At 37.5% G+C, this 22,081-nt stretch overlaps 1 long non-coding RNA gene and 2 pseudogenes across 1 annotated transcript; 2 read left to right on the top strand and 1 right to left on the bottom strand.

The window, feature by feature from the left end:
* Positions 1-13,034: 13,034 nt before the first annotated feature.
* LOC113352345 lies at positions 13,035-14,577 on the bottom strand (annotated as a pseudogene).
* A 1,350-nt stretch (positions 14,578-15,927) lies between these two features.
* On the top strand, positions 15,928-20,960 carry LOC113354200 (annotated as a pseudogene).
* LOC113354201 lies at positions 17,386-17,787 on the top strand. Its single transcript, XR_003361727.1, has 3 exons — positions 17,386-17,454; positions 17,554-17,656; positions 17,746-17,787. It is a non-coding gene; the product is annotated as an uncharacterized LOC113354201 (long non-coding RNA).
* Positions 20,961-22,081: the final 1,121 nt, after the last annotated feature.

The following is a 22,081-nucleotide window of genomic DNA, read 5'->3' as shown; positions in this document are numbered from 1 at the left end:
GTTGCGAAGATCCAAGTTTTGAAAGTCCTTCTCTCATGGCCATGTAAATTATTGTCTTGTAATTTTTGTTTCCAAAAAAAAAAAATGAAAAAAAAAAAATGAAAAAAATCATCGTTACGTTTTGTTCAATAAGGCCAAAGGGAAGTAGAAATTTATAAGTCAAGGAAGAAATCGAAGAGAAGAGTTAATTGTCAAGGTTCTATGAGGTTCAATAGTTTATCATCAACAGTTGAAGACCGAAGAAGACGTTGTTTCTACTGAGCACTATGAGAGAGTCGAAGAAAGATACATTTGGTTGCTTTGTTAGTCCGCTTTCAATCTGGCACAAGATCTTTCTAGCACTGGTTTAACTCATCACACGTAATTAGTCCAGCTGTATAGCAGATGTCCCTCTCTTCTTTATCTCTCTCCTAATCTTATCCAGCTGTAAAGCAGCGGACGCATCTTACAATGTTTATCTAGCTGTGTAGCGGATATCTCTTTATCTAGCAGTGTTGCGGATGTGTCTCCCATTTTCTTTAGTCATCTTTATATCTGGCACCTTTAGTTTCTCTGGCAATTCTAGTTACTTGGAGATAGGTTGAGAATATGTATGTCCTCATAGCTCTTTGGATACTTGTGACCAATTAGAAGTCATGGTTTTGTGGGTACACCTCTGGTAAACCCTTCCGAGATTATATCTCGGTCACTAGGGCCACCTAGTGAGTTAGGATTTTTTTTTTATTATTTTTGCTCGAGGACTAGCAAATAATAGGTTTGGGGGTATTTGATAGACACATTTTTGTGTATAAGTTGTCCTCAATTTTCTGTATTGTTGGTACTCGATTTAGTACTTATTATGATGTTTTTTGTGTTTGTAGGTATTTTTTGGAAATAAATATTGTTGGAAAACACGGCTCGAAAAGTTGCTCGGAGCACCCCTGAAAAACAATTGCTATACGGACCCCCACTTTAGCTAAGAGGCACCCACGGCTATGTGTAGCCCATTTTCATCTTTAGCACCCACTGTTTTCTGGCACCCAAGATGTTGGATAAGGGCTAACCTTTCTTCCCCACGGTTTGAACATTTTTTTTGGCGGGAAAATAAGCTTCCATGCAGCGTATTTTTCAGTCGTGATTTCGGGGGAGTTTGAAGGAGATTAAATCGCTGGATTCAACTCAGAATATTCTTCTTTGACTAAACAGGCCTGGTATGCCAGCTGGATTCGTCTAAAATTGGTTACAATCTCGTGTGGATGAAAATAGAGGAGTGAACCAAAACACGGTTTTGCTTGTGGATGAGGCATGAAGATTTCAGCCCTGCACGTGTATACATCCTTCTCAATCTATCTTGGAGCGTGTAGGGAGTGTGTTTGGATCAAATCAAGGCTCAGAAGAGATTAAAAAAAAGTAAGAAAATATTCTCGGAATATTTTCCTTAATGTCGGGTAATGAAGTTAAGGAGGAGATTTCTTGTAGTTATGGAGGAGATTTCTTGTGCATGATAGGCTATATAAGGTGTATAGGAGCAGTAGAGCGGGGAGGAGAGAGTTTGGGGAAGTTTTGGAGGCTACAGAATGAAGAAATCACGAGTTGCAGAGCTGCCATTTTTCTGCTGCTGTTGTTGATGAAGAACATCAAGAACACGAAGAACAGACTAGCCAGGACAGTCGTTTTCCAATAGTGAGAACGACACACAGGTGTGGCCGTAGAGATACTGCGTCTGTGACCATTATTATTTGCCTTTTCATCATTTTAATCAACTTTTGAGCAACAAACATGTATTTTGATCAAGTGATTAATATGAGAAGTTAAACCCAACGCTGGGACGACGGAGGAAACCAAAATTCATCATGCGGTAAATTCATTTAATTCTTTATTTGACTATTTGCATTGAACTAAAATTAAAAAAAAAAAGATTTTTCTTAATTAATTGTCATTTCGTTTGATGGTTTATGTTTGGATTAATTCTTTTGATATGCCATGCTTAAGATTTACAATTAATATTTTAAGAATCTATCTTAGGCAAAGAAATAGAGTCAAAATACTTGTTGAATGAGCTATAATGGTTTAGAATAAATAGGTGAATCGCATGAATTTGAATATTGTGGAATCCTAGTCCCAGTACCTCTCGCCCACTTTGTTAACATTATTTGTATATTTATTGTTATTAAATTTAAAAATCGAACCTTCACAAGTCTTGAACGAACTTTACTACTACAACAACTTTTGAAATACATCAATCACCACTTTGATTCTCTCCGCAAGAAGCTTGGAAATACTCTTGTAGGAACTACTTATAAGACTCAAAGGTCTGAAGTCTCTAACTGTTGCTGAGTTTTCCTTCTTTGGTATAACCTTCATAAAAGTTATATTAAACCTCCAATCAAGCTTCCCTTTGCAGTGAAACTCGTTAATTGCTGACAACACATCCACCTTCAAGAAACCCCAGCAAGATTTATAGAATTCCAAGTAATATCCATCTGGCCCCGGGGCTTTGTTTGTTCCACATCTCGTTATTGCAGCTACCACTTCCTCCTCCTCAAAAGGTCGCTCTAACCAATTTTGTTGAACTGCATCTATGCATTTGAACTCCAAATTACCAAAAGAAGGCTAGGGTTAGCCGAAGAAGTTGTAGTGAAAAGAGAAGTACAATACTGTTGTAATTCATTCTTGATTACCTTTTGATTAAAAACATCCACTCCTGACACTTCCAGTTTAGTAATACAATTCCTTTTTATTTTTGCACTTGCAATCTTGTGAAAAAACCTTGTGTTTTTATCCCCCTCTTTGAATTCCTTGACTTTAGGTCTCTGGTGAGCCATTCTTACTCTCGATATCTTCACTGTATTAAGATTAACAAGAAGATTCACCCTTCCTTTCAGCTGATCATTATAAAGGTTTTCTGATTCCTCCGCCAAGTTCAAGACCTTGATCTTCTCCGTAATTTCTTCCTCATCCTTTCTCACCCCACCAAACGTTTCCTCACTCCACTTCTTTATGAAAAACTTCAAATTTTGAAGTTTTCGGAATAATATATAATCAAGGGACCCTTCAAATTCCATAGCTCTCCACCATTTCTCCACCAACTTAACAAACTCCGGGTTTTGAAGCCAATGGTTCTCTATCTTAAAGCTTGAGTTGATTTTCACACTTTTGAATAAGTCTAGCAACAAAGCATTATGATCTGAACATGTTCTTACTAGAAGTTTGTGTAGCATTTGCAAAATTTAGAATCAAAACCGGTACAAACCATAATTCTATCGAGTCTGCAAAGTAAAGGCTCATCCTGTTTGTTACTCCATGTATAAGCTCCACCTTGTAGAGGAAGGTCTATCAACTCCTGCTCCATAATAAAATCATTGAGAAGATTCATATTCCTTACATCACCTCCTGGTATGTTTCTTTTAGCATCGCTACGAAATGTAACAATTCTCTTGTTACATAATCACACGGAGAATAAGCATTAGTGAGTATAAACTTGAACCCATTGCTTCTAAACTGGAACAAACAAGAAATAGAATTAAAACTTAATCTCTTGTCTATCAACTCCAACAATGTATTGTCCCAAATTGTCATCAGTCCACCACCATTACCGGCAGTTCCTTGGGATAGAAGAAATTCCCAGCCAAAATCACTGTCAAACCGAATCTGTCTGAAGAACCAGCTAGACATATTAACCAACTTTGTTTCTTGAATCACACAAGCCAAACATTTGTGAATTAAAATTAAGTACCTGACTGCAATTTACTTTATGTACAGTTGCTTTGCAATCATGCTAAATACACCCGAAGCATAACATCTCCAGCCACACTGATTTTAAAATTATATTAATTGGCTACCATTAAATTCAATTGCAATAAACTTTTTTTGTTTTTTGAGGACAAGTATATTAAAAGAACACGAAGGAATCATCTCGATAATTGGACGACCATTTCCCGCATAAAAGAAACAAAAATTTTAGATACACCGAAGAAAAGGTGCCAAGTTGGGCACCGTGTGAGTGGAGGGGTGGGGTCCATTTCTGCCCACCCCTACCCCAATACAGAGAAAGTGACATTTCTGCCGTCGGACCCTGTCTCGGGTACACTTCGAAGTATGTAGCAAAGCTGGGAAAATGACACGTGCATTTTAAAAATGTCAATACGAAATTTTTGTTGGCCCTCCACTGTTGCTGCCGTAGTAATCTAGTACTTGTATGTAATTGTAATTAGGCTTCGAGTCTAGCATCTAAGAAAAAAACACACAATCAAGCATTTATCTCTCAACAATGATACATATACCGGGGAGGGAAATCCCATGAGATCACCGCGTCTCATATATTTTTGGATCCCATAGGAGATAAACTACACCCCTATAATTCTCTATAGTGGGTCTCCGGGGCTGTGAGACACGGAATTTCTCCCGATACCCAGCCCCGGTAGGTGCAGCATCATCCTTTATCTCTAGGCAACAACAATGTACATTCAGATATCGATGTCAAGTAAATAAAAAACAAACGCACACAGAATCATCTAATGGGTATCCTTCACCCACATCAAAATTTGAGCATCAGTAAACACTCACCGGATAAACCGGTCCCTTCACCTCCACGTGTCTACCTTCCATACCTCGATTTATAAAACCACACTGTCCCTTCTTCTCCTTTACTCATCACACAAATTTTCTCTCTCTACTGTAAATAAAAAAACAGAGCAACTCTAATGGCGGAATCCTAGAACACCCACAAATCCACCGGTAAGAATCAATCCCAACATCTAATCATCTCATATTAAGCTTCCAATACACTTTTCAGATCTTTCTAGAAGTGGGTTTTCAAATTTGTTGATTCAAAATCATTTATTAACATAGATCTATACAAAAAGATGAGTTTAAGAAGAGCAGAAAAACAGGGTTCAGGAAAAAAATTCGATGGCGAGTGCTAATGCGATTGCGGGGTTAACCGCCGCCATGGCTGCACAATTGGTTTGGACGCCGATTGATATTTTTAGTCAGAGATTGATGGTGCAAGGTGGCATTGGGGGAAGCAGCGGGATCAATAAAAATCCTCGGTATTCCGGTCAAATTGACGCGTCTCGGAAAATTGTGAGATTGGACGGGGTTCGCGGGCTTTATAGGGGATTCGGGATGTCTACGGTGACTTATGTGCCGATCTTCTGGGCGTCATATTCGATTTCGCAGAGGGTTATGTGGGGAGGTTACAGTTGTTACTTGGAAAAGAAAGAAAATGGCAGTGGTGGATGCGTTAGTCCTAGTGCGAAGACAGATAATGGCTGAGCAGGGACTGAGTGCAACAATGGCTGGCGGGTATTAGATGGTTGTGGGAATGAGAGTGGAAGTTCAAGATCATGTACACAACCAACAATTAGGCAAACAGTTAGGAATTTATTTAAGGTGTCAAGTTCGTTGTCGGCGACTACTGTTACTGGTCAGGCAAGTGACGCATAATGATTGCGCGTTACAAAGTTGCAGGCCAAGTCAGTGTGCAGCCAGAATGGCGCAACACTGCGTAGACTTCCAAGTGCTAAGAATGACATAACCCCGTAGGGCTAATGAAGTGCAAGAGTAGCACTACATTGTAAACACATTTGGCTAAAAAATGAAGTTTATTGGCTGACGCAATGAAGCTTCATTGAGGAAAGGCAAGATAAAGTCAAAGTTACAAGGTGCAACATGCAACATGTGATGTTGGCGTGTTTCCATGTCCGTGGAATTAAGTTGGCCCAAACTCAAGGATGATGCAAGAATGTAGAATAGACTAAGGATTAGTCTATGCATTAGTTCAAGGCTGGCCAAAGTTTGAATAATGCAAACAAGCTAGTAATGCGAGAGTGCGCAATTGTCAAGCAAGTTGGCTAAGTAAAGCAAGAATAACTCATATGAGCATATGGCACGTATTGGGATCAATTGGAAATCATGTTGGCATGAATTTGGATTAACTAAGGCGTATTAGCAAGTTTAGATCAGGGCCTTATGCAGTGGTGCATCAAGTTGGCGTAAAAGTGGCACATTATAGCTCAAGTGTTGGTTATTGGCTTTGCAAGCATGTCAAAGGTGTGAGACAAAGGTGAAGGGTTATAAAGTGAGTTTATAACCATATGAGAGTGTCCAAAACCGTTTGGGACAAGTTTGGCATGAGGTGGCACAAATCAGAAGAGGCTAGTTAGTTATGCATACTTTATGCGGTTAGGATAACTACCTGTGGACATGTGGCTGTCTGTAGGATGTGCAAGCGGTTGCACAGAAGTTTTGGTCTGATCATTAGCTTGTACAAATAGCTTAGGGATCAATAATGTTGGTGTTGTTCAATTGAGAGAAGAACCACTAATGTAGAGAGTGTTTTAGGCATTCACGTGAATGGCCTGTTTTGGTCCATGTATTGGACGAGTTTTGTAATCTTCCTTTAGTGCAATAAAATGGGTTTGTTGCAGTATTCTTTGTGTTCATTGTGTTGCTGATAAGAATTGGTTAAGTACATGACAGAACCTCTTATGCTTATGGGGGCATGAAGAGTTAGAGAGAGAAGAAAAGACTTCCATTGCGTAGAGCCTTATGAGTGAAGGCATATGCATACTTTGATGCAGGTGTGCAAGGCTGAGTGATTGTGGGTGAAGATGATTTACTGAACCACAATCATTGCCGGTCATGTCCCATAAAAATTTTAGGAGATTAAATGGGAGTGTGACAACTACCATGATTAATACTTATGAGCTTCTTAAGAGACTGTGTGCTAAGAAATATGAGATTATGTGATTTCAGGGTTCATGAAATGGTGAAGGGATGGGCAATTTTGTTGGTTTTTTTTTTGGGGTTTGTTGTTGACATGTTAATATGGTACAAGGGATGGGCAACTAGAGAGACGTTGTAAATGAACATTCATGGAAGAAAATTGGAGATTCTCACATCTCAATGTCTTAGAACCTGTTTGATATAGTCTTCAAAAACAGAGAAAACGGAAAATAGGAGAAAACACGTTTGGTAGGGACATTTTCAGCAAATGTTTTTCTATCTGTTTTCCGTTTTTGAAAACAAAAAAAATGAAAACAATAAATTATTGTTTTATGTGTTTTTTTTTCTTGGTTTTTTTTTTATTCAGAACAAAGTAAGAGATCGGGGAAATGACTGCAAGTGAGTCATGGCTAATATCACTATCTCTTAAACGAATCTTTACATTTAATCCGATTTAATTGATTTTCCTTGTTCTCGAAAACAGTTTACCAAACAATTTTTAGAAAATGAAAACAAGGAAAAAAGGGTATGTTTTTAAAACAGTGGAAAACTATTTTGAAAACTGTACCAAACAAGCTCTTATATTTTGTTGGAAGAAATGAAATGAACTTTTTGGGATTCCTCTAGTTTGCTTTTTCATTTCTTTGGTCACCCAGAACCGTCGGATCCAAAAGTAAGGAAAATTTAATCAAACCCCCTTGTAACATTCAATTTTGCTTTTGCAAGCCTGAAAAGTTTAATGTTTGTTCAAATTTGACTCGAATCGCTAGTGTAATATGCCGTAAGTAAGGAAAAAGAAATTGCCGCCTATACACATTCTGAAACTTTTTTTTTTTTTTTGATTGAAAACTACTTTATTAAATTAACAAAGACGTAGTACACGCCCAACAGGATTCTGGGCTTTGTCTGATACAAGAAACGAATTTAAAAACATTGGTGCTGTATCAATCCATATTTCCGTTGATGAAGCCTGTGTTTGATCCGTTGATTTGTCCGCTCCTCTGTTTGCTAAGGCGTCAGCCACCTGGTTTCCTTCTCTGTAGGTATGAGTGATTCGAACGTTTGGAATTTGTTGCAGAAGCTTGTGTATGTCTGCAATTAGATGATACAGTTGCCACGGATATGTTGATTCAGTTGAATTGGATATTGTGAGCCAGCTGCTGAGAGTTGATGAGTCCATTTCGAGATGTAAATGAGTTGGTTACAGTTTAATCACTTCTTGTAGACCAAAATAACAAGCCTTTGTTTCTGCCACTATTGCTGTCGTCATCCCTAGAGGAATGGCCGATGATATGGTTTCCCATGCGATTCCTTAAAATGTATCCCGCACCTGCGAACCCTGGTTTACCTGAAATGCCTCTTTCTGCACCATCCGTGTTTAGCTTCAGCCAAGGGTCATCCGGTGGTTTCCATATGACAGAGACTGTGTGGTAAAACTTTTGGTTGGTGGTGCGGGCCATCGGCGGTTGTCCAATGATTAACGATGGTGAGTGAGATGAAGCAATCCTGAATTCCCAAAACATCTGGCGTATGACAAATGCCGGTTGTTGGGTCGCCGGGAGCCAAAAATATGTTGGTTTCTTCATAGCCAAATTCCCCGCAGTATGAAGCAGAGTAGGGTGGAGTTATTCAAGCATGTTGCTCTGTCCATCGCAAAAATACCCTGTATAGATTAGTGCTGTAAAACAGTAAGTAAACCTGTGAGAGACGGGTAAAAATTTGCAAGTTGATACCAAATTTGGAGAGACATTTGGCATTGGAAGAACAGATGTTCCACCGGCTCTGGTTGTTGATTGCATCTGGGACAGAGGGGAGATGAGGCGATATTCCTATTGCATAGAAGGAGCTGAGTTGCCAGACCTCCAAATACCGCTTTCCATAGAAATAATTGAATTTTTGGGGGGCATTGTAATCTCCATATGTCCCTAAACCATTCAGCCTCGGTAGAAGTGGGTTGTTGGTTGCTTGATGATTGTATTGATGCCAAATAAGCTGATTTTACCGTGAACTTGCCATCTGAAGTGAGGCCCCAAATCATCTTGTCCGGGCAGGCAGAGGATGGTAGATGAATGTTTAAAATGCTGTTCGTCACCGCAGCTGATGGTGCCATCGACTCTATTTTCTGTCTGTCCCACTGGTTTGTAAGGGGATCAATAAGGTCGGCTACTTTCGTGAAATTAGACAGATAGTTATGATCGAGAGGAGATTGATTTGGAATCAATCCATGATCCCACAGAGGAGTAGACCTTCCATCACCTATAATATGCTTCAGTCCTTGCTTTAGGGTCGGTTGTTGAGAGTTTATTGCTCTGCACGTTTGACTAGGTTTGGAGACTCGTACCTGGTGCATGTTCAGAAGATCATTACCTTTGAGATATGTGGCATTGTAGAGTCGAGCCCAGAGCGAAGTAGCATGTTGGTGAAGGGACCATGCACGTTTTAGAAACAACGCTTTATTCAATTGGGGCAGCTGCTCAAATACCCAGTCCTCCCTCCTCTATTGGTCTTGTGATTTTCTGCCACTTGATCGGATGAAGTTTCCTTTCCGAATTTGCATGCCTCCACAGAAAATTTCTATAGACCTGATCCAGTTTGTTGTGGACATGCCCAGGTAGCGAAGTATTTTGCATGATGTGGTTCGTAGTGCTCGTCAGCGACGTCTTTATCATTGTTAACCTTCTCATTTGTGTCAGAGTATGTGTTTTCCATCCTGGTATTTTGAGTGCAACCTTGTTAATTATTGCCGTATGCGCAGTGCTAGAATTCCTGCCCATCGTTAAGGGTACTCCCAGGTATGTTGAGAGTGTGGATGCAAACGGCATGTGGAACACCGTTTTGAGTTGCTGGATTGTTGCCGGAGATAGCCGAGGATGGTGTAAAAGGGAAGATTTAGAGAGATTGAAATGCTGGTTCGCTGACGCACTATATATGTTTAGGACATGAAGCAGATTGTAATATTGGTTGATGGGTGCTTGGCTGGTAAGAAGGAGATCATCCACATACATTAAATGTGAGATTGGAGTTGCATTTTTAGAAATCTTCAATCCTTTCAAGGCTCCTGTAGACTCAAGATGAAGAAGATTAATAGAGAGTATTTCTGAGCACAAAATAAAAATGTATTGTGACAATGGGTCACCAGGCCAATCCCGCTTTGTGGTTTGATAAACCCATGTAGCCCTCCGTTTATCTTCACGGCGGACGTAACCAAAGAGACACAAAACATCATTCTATCCACTAACCAATGAGGTAGCCCCAGCGCCAAAAGAGCATGATGGATGAATTTCCAGCTGAGTTTGTCGTAAGCCTTTGTGGGCTAGAGTTTATTGGGCTCTTGTATCCCATTTCTCTTTTTCCCTTTTAAAAAGAATGATTTTTTTGAGGGACCATGGATTTTTTTGAGGGATCATGGTTTTATTAGGTCACATTTCCTATGGTGATAAGGAGTGTCCTAAAACGTTGAGATGACTAACCTATTCTTAACCTAATTTAGTTTAAAACTAACCTAATAATCACCTATATATATAACCACCACCTCCTCCCACCACCACCGCCAATTACCACCACCACCATCTCTGATTATCACCACCACCAACCACCGATTACGACGACCACCACCACCGCCCACCACCGCCGATTACCACCACCACCACCTCCGATTATCACCACCACCAACCACCGATTACCACCACCACCTCCTCCCACCACCACCGCCACCGCCTATTTAAGAAATGTAACAACATCAATGCAATCACAATTAAGTTCGGTCACATAATAATTTTATCGAGTATAAAAGACGCCAGCCGCAACCTGATTCTGCCATGGGACCACTCCGGAGGTATTTTCCAACAAACCTTTCACTTTAATTTGATTTTGATTGCTTCAATCGAATAGAAATCATCAAAATATGGTTTTAATAGGAGTTACAGAGCCATGTTCGGTTAGGCCGATTTTCCAAAAAACCCTAGTTTACTAACCGAACTTCTTGAAAATGAAGAACACGAAGAACAGTTCGGTTCTATTGGATTTAAAACTAAGTCACCGAACTCTCTGTTCAGTTGTTTCGCAAAAATTTTTGAAACTACAAAGTAACCGAACTCCACCCTTAGAACCGAAAAAAAACAAATCCAATCTAACCGAACTGTGTTGTTGTGGCCACTATGTTGAGTTCCAAAATAACCGAACTTAGCCAATAGAGTTCGGTTTGTTCGCAAAAACTTTTAAACTACAAAGTAACCGAACTTAGCCAATAGACGCTGGAACTTCACATTTTTTTTGTTTGTTAAGTTCGGTAACTTCACAATTTTATCACAGAAACCGAACTCAGAGTTCGGTTATTTAGGTGTTAGGTTCAAGTTTGCGAAAGAACCGAACTTTGTAAACTTATATACTCTTATATTACGTAAAGTTCGGTTAGATCAAAATTGCATGCAGTTTGCGAACCAACCGAACTTTGTACGCCAAAGTTCGGTTAGTTGAGAACCAACCGAACATAACGCTGTAACTCCTAGAAATTCTATTATTTGAGAGTTCGGTAACCTGCTTGTTTGGAACAAGTAACCGAACTACACTTTCAGATGAGTTAGGTTACTTGTTCATCTCACGGGGCAACCGAACTACAGCTTCAGATGAGTTCGGTTACTTGTTCTTCATATAAAGTAACCGAACTGTTCAAAATCCAGTTCAAATCCGGATCATTTTGAAGATTAAAAAATATTCTAGGAGAGGATGGAGATGAAGAATCAGATGAGTTTTCATCATTTGAATACTCAAACTTAGTGAATTGGATTTTTTTTTTTATTTTCCATGTTTTTCTCCTTCATCTTCTCTAACTCTACTCTCTCAATAATTCTACTCAACTAATAATAAACCCATCTTTTAATTTAATCTCACTAATTGTTTTTAACTAAATCATCACTAATCATAATCTAAATTAATTAATAGGGTAGATTAGGTATTAAATAAATAACTAGATATGGGGTGACCTAAAATTACTTCTAATGCCTTTACCCAAAATAAAACCATGGTCCCCAAAAAATCCATGATCTCCACAAAATCGTTCTTTAAAAAATGGGTCTATCAGTAGTTTTCACATCCTCAAACATCATATAAAAGATGGAGAAGAAAAGTTGGGTCTTCTTATATAACTTGTTGCACCATAACTTTTTCTTTTGGATGTGTACTTATTTCTCCATAACTTTCTTAGAGATTATGGACTTGACAAAGATGTACCTACATGACTTTTTACAATTTGATCACCACCGGTTCCAATCACTATAATAAAAGGATTAGTGAAACGATTAACAAGTTAAAGAGCAGAACGAATTGGTTTTTTTGATGTCTGAAATTCATTATTCCACTTAATAGGTGGCTCGCTGATCATTCTTCCAACCTCGACTACAAACCTCTACAAATCCATTCTTGACACTGCCTTCAAGAAGCTCCTTGTGAAAATGAAGGTCCTTCACACCGAAATAAGTAGGATGAAATTCAAAGTAGCAATTGTTATCTTTAGTAAATTGAAACATTGAAAGAAGATTTCTATAAATAGTAGGAACATGTAGCACATTGTTCAAATGATAATTAGAGGCACCAGTAGAAATAAGAGAAGAACCCAATGTGGTTAATGAACAAAAAGGACGAAATAACCATAGGCTCTCTAACAATCGTAAGACCAATTGAGTATCGTTAAGGAGAGTTCATGTACAGAGTTTTCAAGTGCATAACAAGGTTTTCGTATGGAGACTGATTCAACACATGATAAGGTTCTTACCATCAGAGAATTACAAGATTTCTTATCTTTTGCTTTTTACATAATTCACCTGAGTTTCATATAAACATTATGGACACGAAAATATGTACGGCACCCTACATGATTTAAAGTGACCAATTCAAAATTTAATGTGCAGAACCAATTGGTTTTTTTGATGTCTGAGATTGATTATTCACCTTGACAGGTAGTTCACTAACTATCCTTCCAACCTCGACCACAAACTCGTCCATGTATTCCTGGGGAAAGCAAATAGGTACAAGAATACCGTACTCCCCTTTGTTGTTTTCAAAAGGAATGTACAAGCTTTTGTCTTCAGGGGTTGGGAGATCATACTCTACCGTTGGACCACCTACAATTGATCCACCGTAGACTGCCTTCCCCCATCCATAATCCACTTCGGCAAATCTTGCCCGTGTCACATCTGTAACAAAGTAGTGACTCCCTGGCAAAGCATAGTTAGTCATACAATCTGTCCATGATCTGAGAAATTTCCTCTTCATCGTTGTCTCCCTATCACCTATTGTTTTTGTACTGAGAAGTTTGTTCTTGGAGTTTTTCACCAAATCCAGTGCATATCCGAGTGGGTTTCTACACAACTTCTCTGCTGTTGAAAATACCATACCGTAACCAATCGGGTATAGAATCCTGATGGCAAATTTAGGCGATCTTTCCCACGTCCGTTGACAGTATAAAAGAGACGAACATTCTCTTTGGGATCAAAATTCAATGCTATTGTTCGACATCTCCATAGACATGCAGTGAGGATCTCAAAATTTGAACATGTACGAAGATGAGGCGGCAGGTGCTTCTTTAGAGATACCATCTTTTTATTTTTTATTTTTTTTTATCAGAAGAGAAAATTTATTCAAGATAAAGAATGTACAAGGTTCTACAAGAAGTAGACCGAAAAAGAAAAAGAAAGCAGCAAGATTACACAAACAAGGTTTCCCAATTAGCCATTACAGAGAAAGCATAATTGATATGAAGTCTTCTACCAGCTGCATTTGCCCAAGAGAGTACTAAAGATTTAACTTCCACCTCCAAGTCTAAATCCGTTTTGTAAACATGATTTTGCTCAAAAGTACGTCTAATTCTTTCGGTCCAGAGAGTAAAAACAACTGCAGATGGTATTAGAGATACCATCTCTTGCTGACCAAAAAAGAAGGTACGTTGGACTCTTTCATTTTGACCGAAAGGAAAAGAGACAATTTCAGTTCTAAGAACAAAATCATACTCTCTATTGGGTATTGGTTGTGGTTCATCAGAGTTTAGGAGTTCCCTTCCCCAAATAGGAAGCACAGATGGAGATCCATAACCGCGGGCAATTTCACTGACAGCAATCATGAACTGGTGTAGGCCCTGAGCATCACTAATAGTGTGGTTGACAAGGTGGCCTAGGGTGAATCCTCCACACCTAAATCGAGTAACATGTAGATGACATTTTACTTTAAGGAACTAGGATTGTTAAAATTTATATGTAAAAAAAAAGAGTTTAGCAACAGGAGCTTGGTCTGGAAACCTTGTACATGTAAACCAATTACCATATATATAAACTATATTATAGAACTAATCAATCGAAGTGCTGCTGTACAATCATGGAAATTTAGTACCAAATATACCATTACCTGAACTAATAAGAGAGGACAGTTGATCATATCTCCTGAACCGGGAACAATACAAAGGAGTTCATTCGAACATGGAAATGGAGGTTTCAACTCAGTCATGTTACCCAACTGGTCGAGACGAATATCAGCATCGGCCTCGATGAACATGACACCTTCACCGGTGCATTCTACAACTAACTTTCCCCCGAAAGGGGATTCTCTTACCCTTCTTGCAAATGGGTAGTAAAAGACAAGTGCATCGGCTATGGCTTCTCTGATCACATGTACTGCATCTGGTTTTCTCCTTGCTATATCGGTGTTGCCATCATTTTCATTGTTTCGATAGAATTAAATGACCGGTACATGATAACGAAAACGTTCATCAATATCCGAGAGATACTTGTATTCATGGGGTGTTGGTCTAGATGGAGATATCAATTCTGGGTCTCTCCTTCTAGTTGAGAACACTAATGTGTTGCATGTCGAGGAAGTCATTTTTCCAGTAAGTTTGTGAATGAGAAAGTATAATAATGGATCTTGAAATACATAAATATATAGTGAACTAAAACTTAAGAGATAAGGACTGATTGAGGATAGGTTCATCCATTTCCAATAATCACGTTACTTTAACTTATTATGAGATGAATGGAAGTATGGTAATCCAAAGGGAAATCAAATCATCATTCCGTGACAAAGCAATTTACAAAATCATTACTTTCCTAATGAGTTCCATATGATATACTCCCTCCCTTTCACAAAGACAGTTCGTTTTGACTTTATCAAAATATTAAGGAGACCATACTATTTTATTTGACTACCCTTAGTTATTTACCTATTTATTTTAATAAAAATGCTAGCAATAAATACTATCTAAAATTGGTGTGAGAATTATAAATACAAAATATAAAAGAGAAAATTAAAAGATATTGAATTTAAGAAGTATAAGCTTTATAAGAAATCTAATTTTTAGAGTTAAAAGTATATTTCCTTAAAAGGAATGAAGAATATACTTGTTTCCTCAATTTATAATAATTTCTTTAATATTTTAGATTGGGACCATTGGGTCACGTTAAAAATGGATTTATGAATATAAAGAATTCAAGGGTATATTAGAGAGTTCATTAAAAAAGTATGACTATAAACAGAAGCTGGACACAATTTTGAAGCTGTCGAAAAAGGAATAAAGGACTGTCTTTCAGAAACAAGGAAGTAGTAATTATTACGCATGTCCATGACAAAATTATGTAAAGATTATACGTGTTGTCAAATAATTTTGTTCCAGGCTGACATTACTCACATGAGCAACTAACAATTAAGTACGCACACATGAGAAACAAGCATGAAGCAGCTTCAACCCCTGGGCCTGGCTCATGCTCAATGTGGAGACGCTCGACTGAAGTTAACCGGCTATAACGCTTACTGACTGCTGAGGCACATCCTAAAATAACTTATTAAGAATATTTAATTATCAAGTTGCTTAATGCTTATCTTAATTTGTTATATTTTCCATCAACCAAATAGAAGAAGAAAATCCCATCAACCGTCCATAAGTCCTTGCCATAGGCCCATAAGGACATTTAGGCATCAACGACCAACCAGTGAACCACAATTATCAAGTTGCCAAAATAAGGACCAACCAGTCCTTAGTCCTTACATTAGTTTTCAAATCCGTACTAAATTGTTTAATCATCATTTTCAACTCCATACTACATTGTTTAGTCATCAAGATGCTTATTTTAATACTAAATTTTCAACTCTATACTAAATTTGTTGCCATAAGAACTCAAACCACCCATACCAAGTTCATCAACGACATTCTTCTTCAGTTCTTTTTGTTCTTATCCAATGGATTTACTAAAACCAAGTCTAGCAAACTCATCACCATTGACACCACTAGGGTTTCTAGAGAGAGCAGCAACTGTATATGGTGATTCCACATCCATCATTTATAATAAAACAACTTACACATGGAAACAAACCAACCGTAGATGTCTTCAACTCGCTTCTTCTTTGAAATCGATGGGTATTCAACGTGGAGATGTCATCTCAGTCTTATCACCAAATCTTCCTGCTATGTATGAACTTCAGTTTGCAGTGCCTATGAGCGGGGCCATATTAAATGTAGGAATTACCAATAGGTACTATTATAGTGTTCTTAGTTAGTGGCAGGTCCATCCATTAAAGCCCAATAATCGGAGGTCCATAATTAAAAGAAAACATAAAAATGGACCAAATTTTTTAAGCCCAGGTTCTACACACGTGTGTAACCTATTACGTGCATTTTAATAATTCCCAAAATGGCCTTCACTATAAATATAACAGAAATAAAAGCCACATTTTCTCAATTTTCTTCTCAGATCCGTTTTCTCTCTCTCCCACTCGCTCGCTCTCCTCTTCTCTGCTGCAGCCGCTTATGAAGTTTAGACCTAGGGTTTGTGAAGATGTTTCGTAGTTTTACAGGTATGTTATGTAATCTTTTCTCCAGTTCTTTTTTGTTTTTGATTAATTCTCAACTGAATCATGAAGATCTGATTGATTTCATGATGTTTTCACTTTCTTTTTCCAGTTTTGGTAGTTCGATTTCATGATGTTCTCTAGTTTTTCACGTGCTGCTGATTTTTAGACTATGAATCAACAATCCATATTTGTTGTACTGAAATATGCTGCTCTAATTTTTTTATTTTTTTTTATAGTTTTGGAGGTTTTTCTTGTTGGATCCAGAAGTACATATACGGAATACTCAAATTAAAGTGTTTCGATTCTATTTTTTCATAGATTCGCTACTTGTTTTTCACATGCATCTAAATTTTACATTATGAATCAGCAGTACATATATGGTGTACTGAAAAATTATGCTTTAATTTTGTTATTTTTGTAGTTTTGGATATTCTTCTTCTTCAATCTAGAAGTATATATATGGAATACTGGAAAAAAAAGTGTTTCGATTCAGTTTTTTATAGATTCATTACTTGGTTTTCACATGCAGCTGATTTTAGTTCCATTTTGGTTTTTTTTATATGCTTTTGAGTTGCTTTTGTGTATTAATCATCGGTACATATATATGATATATTGGTGGATTTTAATGAAACAAGTTCAGATCTAAATAAAAAATCATGTTTTATGTTTATTTCATTAGTAGATCTGATATTTTTATGGTTTTTGGTTTGATTTTCAGTTTTCTTTTGTGTATTAACCATCAATACATATCTGACGTACTGTTTTCTTTTTTTGTTTACTATGAGTCTATAGGTTTTCTCTTATTTTTTTGGTTTAATCCAGGAGTACATATATGTTGTACTGGTTGAAACTTCTTCTGATTCTGTTTTTTGGACGCTAAAGGAGGAGTATTTACCGCCTGGTTGGCTCTGTCTGGTACTTTTGTTTGCAGAACTATCCCCTTTATCTGTTTTAGGCAGGCAAATATTTTTCCGGACTTGAATTATAGCAGAATAATAATCTATTCTAAATCAGGTATGTGGTGCATCTGACAATCAAGAACTTCCTCCAAATTTTATAAAGCTCAAAAGAGATGTATACACACCAGATGTGATGGCAGCATGTGACTATATGATCGGTATTGGATTAAGTTTCGTTGAAAATTTAAGTTTTTTGTTTCTGTTAGTCTGATAATAAAATCAGATACTTAGTTATATTCTGTTTCAGGAAAGATTGGGTATGGAACAGTAAGTGAGGCTCTGTCATACAAGTTGCCTTTCGTATTTGTACGGAGAGACTTCTTGAATGAAGAACCGTTCGTTATAAATATGCTTGAGGTATACAAGTCACTAGATGATACTTTAGCTATTTACCCATTTATCACTATAATAGTTGGGATATGTGAGTTTGTGTGGTTGACCTGATCTTTTTTTTCTTTTTTTTTTTTCAAAATAGTATTACCAAAAAGGCGTTGAAATGATTAGGAGGGATTTGCTCACAGGACGCTGGGCACCTTACCTTCAGCGTGCAATTAGTTTGAAACCCTGCTATGAAGGAGGGGTTGATGGTGGAAAGGTAATCCTTGCTGTGTTATAATATTGTTATATTCTGGTCACATTTACAGGTTCAATATGTCCAACGGATACATACTCTATATGTAAGTAGTGAGGAAGATACATACTTAGATTTGTACGTAGTGTAGCAGATATGTACTCAGATTTGTAAGCAGTGTACCAGATATGTACTCAAATTTGTAAGCAGTGTACCAGATATGTACTCAAATTTGTAAGCAGTGTAGCAAATATGTACTCGAATTTTTAAGCAGTGTACCAGATATGTACTCAAATTTGTAAGCAGTATAGACACACACGTTTGGTAGTAATGGGCATTATGGACATTTCCATGTTTTAATTAATTTTGGACCTCCGGATAAAAAAAAAATCCGATTGGACCATACAATAAATAACTATATGGACCTAGGACCAAACAAGAAATTTTCCATATTAAATACCATCAATACACGTCTTGATGCACGTACCCTTTCCTTTATCACAGTGAATCAAAAGTCATCTTTGTTGATTTTCTTTCTCGCTCATTAATTCATGAAGCTTTTTCACTCTTTCCGTCCTAGATTAAATTTCCTACACTAATCTTCATCATGGACGACGATGAAATCTTAATGTCTACTGTCGATGAGTTTTTTCTTGATTTTACTTATGAAGGTTTGATTAGTATAGGTGATCCTGATTTCAATTGGGTCCGTCCTAAAAGCGAGTGGGACCCAATGGTGTTGAACTATACCTCAGGTACCACTTCATCTCCTAAGAGCAAGTCTTATGGTGGAATCCAAACCATTCCAAGTATGGAAAAATCATGGAATGTCAAGTCTAATGGCTTCCAAGTTGGGGTCTTCCACAGAAAATTCAAGCAAGGTTCCACGATTTCGTGGAAGGGTTCGTGGAATCCATCTGAACGCCAATAAAAAAAGAGCTAAATGCTTATAAGAATAACGCTAAAAAAACGCCATTAAGAATTGCGTTTCCTTTTTAATCCGTAGATTTAAAATGAGTTGTTGAAATCTAACGGCCGAGAAAAATGCTCCATTGTTAATAGCGTTTTTTTTAACTCCATTCTTAATTACGTTTTTTTAGCCCCATTAAGAATAGCGTTTCTACTATTCCACCATTACACTTACGCTTCCATCCACAATTCCAAATGCTGAGATGGCGTGGAAGATGGATGGATTCCACCATAAGACTTGCTCTAAATGGTAGTCCACTCTCACAGTGGTCTATTCATTGTGACCGTTGGTTCTTTGATGGATTGGTCTGTACCGAAACAACCCATATTTCTGTGGACTGCCGATGTTTCATACGAATGGGTGGTCTTTCTCTTGGGTATGGCTGCTGTTGGTGGAGTCAACATATGCCTACGTAAATTTGATGCAGCTTCAATTTATGGGTTGATCCGTCAACATGGTGTCACCCATATGTGCGGGGCACCAGTTGTGTTGAACATGTTAGCAAACTGTCCGAATATTAAACCGCTATCAAACCCCGTTTAAATTTTAACCAGCGGAGCTCCACCCCCTATACCAGTTCTTTTTCGAATGGAGTCACTTGGATTTATAGTTAGTCATGGTTATGGGTTAACCTGGATGTGTGGTGACGTGTGCATCAGAGCCGGCCCCATAGGATAATCAGGGAAAGGCCCACTTTAGGACAGCAAGGTCTAGGGGGCAGCAACAGCCCAGTTTTATAGTGTGGGTTTACTTAAAAATAAAATTCTATAAGGGACTTATTGATTATACTACGTAAATATTTAGGACAAATATTTAATAAACATAAAAAGTAGGGGTTTTATTTTGAATATTCTACAAACTCGTTTTTTTCTTTCCACCAACGTTTTTTTTACCTTTGGCTTTTGGAGCCTAAAAGAAAAGTGCTCTAAATAACCACCCAAATCTCTTGTGTTCTTTGGGTCTTTAATTATTGATTGAAAAACGTAATTTATAGTTCCTTTTCATTTCTCCATTTTTTTTGTAATTCTAACACGAGTAGGATCCTTTCACACTATCAAATTCTCACTACCTCACATTTTAGGAGATATTTTTCTTACAAAAGTTAGAAGATAACATATTTAAACCTAATATTTTAGAGATATACTTGTCCTACAATGCTCTACACATCTATAAAACTTATTTATCTTTTATTATTAGTCGTGGCAAAAAAAAAATAAAAAAAATTTAGGACATAGAAAAAAAAGTTTGCTTCAGGGCAAAAAAACTCTCGGCCCCGTGTGCATGGAAACACGAATGGAACAAATTTCATGCAATAGAACGTGCAAGGTTGAAAGCGAGACAAGGTGTAAGATCTATTGGAATGACAGAAATCCTTGTGTTAGAGCCTGAATCTGGTGCAAGTGTCAAACGAGATGGGTCTTCTACCGGTGAAATTGTTCTACGTGGTGCATCAATTATGCTAGGGTATCTTAAGGATCCATCAGGTACAACCAAAAGTTTGAAAGAAGATGGGTGGTTTTACACAGGAGATGTGGGTGTGATGCACCCAGATGGGTATATAGAAATAAAGGATGGATTGAAAGATGTGATTATAAGCGGTGGAGAGAATGTAAGTAGCGTGGAAGTTGAATCAGTGTTATATTCGCACCAAGCAATAAACGAAGCAGCTGTGGTAGCTCGGCCCGACAAATTTTGGGGAGAAACTCCTCGCGCTTTTGTGAGTATAAAATCAGAATGCGAAAGACCATCTGAAAATGATATTATAGAATTTTGTAGAACAAAGCTACCTCATTATATGGTCCCAAAAACAATTATTTTTGAAGAATATCTTCCTAAAACTATAACCGGAAAAATACAGAAGTTTAAACTTAAGAACAAAGCCAAAAGTTTGGGTTTAACTCGAGTAAAGAGTCGACTTTAATAAAATCAAGACATCTATCATAATGTTTGACTTCCTGAATTTGTTCGCTTACGGTAATAAAACGTGAGATACTAGTTTAGGCAAGTACTGTAAATTTTTTTTTTTTTTTTTTTGAGAGAAAAAGGTTGTCTATTCTATATATATTATATAAAGGGAACTCCCCTTACTGTAGCAGATGAAGCTGTAAATTGTGTTGGACTATTTTACCCCTAAATCATACTTTTACAAGAATTGCATGGAAATAAAACTGAGGATATATTGGTAATTTGCAGTAACCGAAGGTGCAAACAAAAAAAATCGAATTTGCCCTTAGTTTCAGATCTATGTTTCCGTAATCAAAGATTCAACATCGAATCATTTAGAAAAAGATACAGATCATAAAACTTTAGAACAACAACCCAATTGAATAAGCACCTCTAGCCCATAAAACATAAAAAAAAAAGATTAAGCAAATTACAGAGTTTTTTTTATCAATTAACCTATTACTTAAATGATAAAGTACTTAAAAATATTGTGGTGATCTTAACGGAGGAGAAGCAAAAACAAGGTGATGGTGGGGGTGGAACCATGTGATGATAGTTCTGTGCCTTCTGTCTAGGCTTCAGCAGAGAAACTGTGGAAAGGGGGGAGAAAGACGAAGAATGGGAAGTAAGATTTAACAATGAAGGGAGTTGGATCCTGGTCAGAGCAAGTCTTATGGTGGAATCCATCCATCTTTCACGCCACCTCAGCATTTGGAACTGTGGATGGAAGCGCAAGTGTAATGGTGGAATAGTAGAAACGCTATTCTGATTAGCGCTCAGTGCTATTCTTAATAGCGCTAAAAAAACGCTATTAAGAATAGAGCTGAGATCCGTAAAGAATAGAGCTGAGATCCGTAAAGAATAGAGCTTTTTTCTGAGCCGTTAGATTCTAAACAACTCAGTTTAAATCTACGGATAAAAAAAAGCTCCATTCTGAATAGAACTCAGCGCTACTCTTAATAGCGCTCAACTCTATTCTTAATAACGTTTTTTTGTCTTGCGCTATTCTTAATAGCGCTTTACGCTATTCTGATTAGCGTTTCCATGGAATCCACGGACCATTACACCAAATCATGGAACTCTTATTGGATTTTCTGT

Source organism: Papaver somniferum, chromosome 2 (assembly GCF_003573695.1).
Source record: "Papaver somniferum cultivar HN1 chromosome 2, ASM357369v1, whole genome shotgun sequence".
NCBI lineage: Eukaryota > Viridiplantae > Streptophyta > Magnoliopsida > Ranunculales > Papaveraceae > Papaver > Papaver somniferum.
Note: the sequence above shows the minus strand (reverse complement) of the source record. Positions and strands in the feature narration are given on the sequence as shown.